This window comes from Metopolophium dirhodum, chromosome 3 (genome assembly GCF_019925205.1).
Source record: "Metopolophium dirhodum isolate CAU chromosome 3, ASM1992520v1, whole genome shotgun sequence".
Taxonomy (NCBI): Eukaryota; Metazoa; Arthropoda; class Insecta; order Hemiptera; family Aphididae; genus Metopolophium; species Metopolophium dirhodum.
The window spans coordinates 11,463,501-11,465,687 of record NC_083562.1 but is presented as its reverse complement, the minus strand read 5'-3'; the positions used below and the strand labels follow the sequence as shown (position 1 = coordinate 11,465,687).

Here is a 2,187-nt window from a genome sequence, read left to right as displayed (position 1 = left end):
TTTTTTTTTTTTGTGAATTAAACATAAGATATTCCTAGCCTAAGGCTATCTAAATCTAGGGATATTGAAAGTTTACATAACTTTTAACATTATAATATAATAATTAAAATTTTTAAGTACTATGGATAATTACAATTGGTATAAAATATAGTATGATATATAAAATTAATGATATTTGTTAGCATGAGCAAAATGTATACAAATAGATAAAATAGCAACGTGTTTATATAAACTAAAGTAAAAAAAGATAAGTAATAATTGTAGGTATGGTCTGATATACGATGAAAAGATAGATAAAAAGGGAAAAACCTGTACACTATGGACAGAAACGTTTATTGACAATCTCGGTAAGGAGATTAATTAGTGGAGTAATTAAAGAGTTAAAATTAGAAATAAATTCTGATAAAACATTTGTAATGGATTCCATGGAAGAGGTTACCGTTTTAATCGCTGCAGCATAGGATTTCCTTGGAAGCTGCCGAGCATGATCTCCTGGGACATCGTTTGACGAAGACTTTGTAGGCATTGGTACATTTGTATTTTTGCGTTTTTTTGTAACGGATTGATAAACACGGCATCCTTTGTAGTTGGCCGTGTGTACCTCAGAACGGAGCGCGCATTTGGCTGGACTAGCTCGGTCGTTTGTGCAGTTCACGGAGCGGTGGTCTCCACCGCATTTGACGCACCTAGATTCATGTTGACAGTAGTTATCGGTATGGCCGTAGGCTTGACAATTATGGCACTGAGGCGGACCACGGCGGGACAGATGAGGTTTTTCGATTATAACTTTGGTATCAAGTAGCGAAGTGATATTGAAAATATCTTTGTTATTATTCTGACGATATAAATCAACAAAAAATAATGGGAGACCGCGACTATTTTTATCTTGGACATTGATTACTTGTTTCATAGAATGTCCCTCTTCCGACTAGGCGACAGAAATTTCCGTACACAATGTGGAATGGTGGAGATTTCTTATTGCGACTCTTAATGAGCGATTAACGCGAGCTTGAAAAGTATGAAAACTGGAATCAGTATATTATTGAGATGATTCAGAATAGTGTTGTAGTTGAGTACGCCTCTGGGATATACGATCAGTTATGATTTAGTAGACTTACAGGTAAATGCGTTTGGACCGGTCAACCTTGTTAGCTCATTTGTGAAGGCGGAGAAATTTGAGATGTTGGAGATGTAAAACGGAGGTGGCGTGACGTCTTGTGTATCGAGCGTAGGCTGCTCGATATTTTGTTTTGCAGGACCTGATGATTTTTCGTTGCAAACTGTCGCACTGTTGGTGGACGTATTAAATATGTTGTCACTAGAATCATCAGAGTACAAGGCGGCATACCGATTAGGTGTAACGAATTTTTTTGACTATTTATCAGCAACTTTTGGCGAAATTGACAAATTTGAAAAATTGCGTTTGTTAGACATATATGTCTGGAGCGAGTCGCCACCGGTGTCGTGGACTTTGTCTACCATATTATCGAACTGCGAGTGCGGTAACGGAGCTCATAGGCAACTACGTGCGTGCACGTTGAGCGTAATAGCCGGACTTATAAATGTTTAGTAAATTGGAAGACTTGATTAAGTATTTAATCATTTATCTAAAAGAGATGTGCCGGGTCGCCACATTACTATATCGAGGGGCCATGGTGCAAGTGTCGTTCATAAATTTCATAACATATAATATATTAGAAATACAAACTTAATATTTCACTAACGGTAAATATTATAAAAAAATATTACGAAATGTACTATACTCATATTATATTATGATTGTATTAGTTACAAACTCTTAAATTAAGAGTTATGTTTGAGGATTTAATTAATTTCCTAAAAGGAAATGCCTCAAGGTTGCCTCAGTAAGTTGAGGGACCGTAATTAAAGTGCCGTCCACCAATAAATTACACGAAAAAAAAACGATTAATTCAAATATAGAAGGTACTTATATCATATACTATAATCAAAGTATGATTGTGTTAGCCACAGTCTTGTGTAAATTATATTGTTTTATGTTTTCCCAATCTAATAATACAAAATATACTGAAAATTAATGAAATCACAAATATTAGTACAATAGAGAGACTGTGCATTGATTTACAAATTTGTCTTAAATGTACTTATTGCATAGAGAATAATATGAAGGTGGGCTGGGCTTTTAATATCAGAGTATGGGGCCCAGAC

General features: G+C 35.2%; 1 pseudogene; it reads right to left on the bottom strand.

Moving 5' to 3' along the window:
- Positions 1-435: 435 nt before the first annotated feature.
- LOC132940152 (uncharacterized) lies at positions 436-1,482 on the bottom strand (annotated as a pseudogene).
- Between the last annotated feature and the right edge of the window lie 705 nt (positions 1,483-2,187).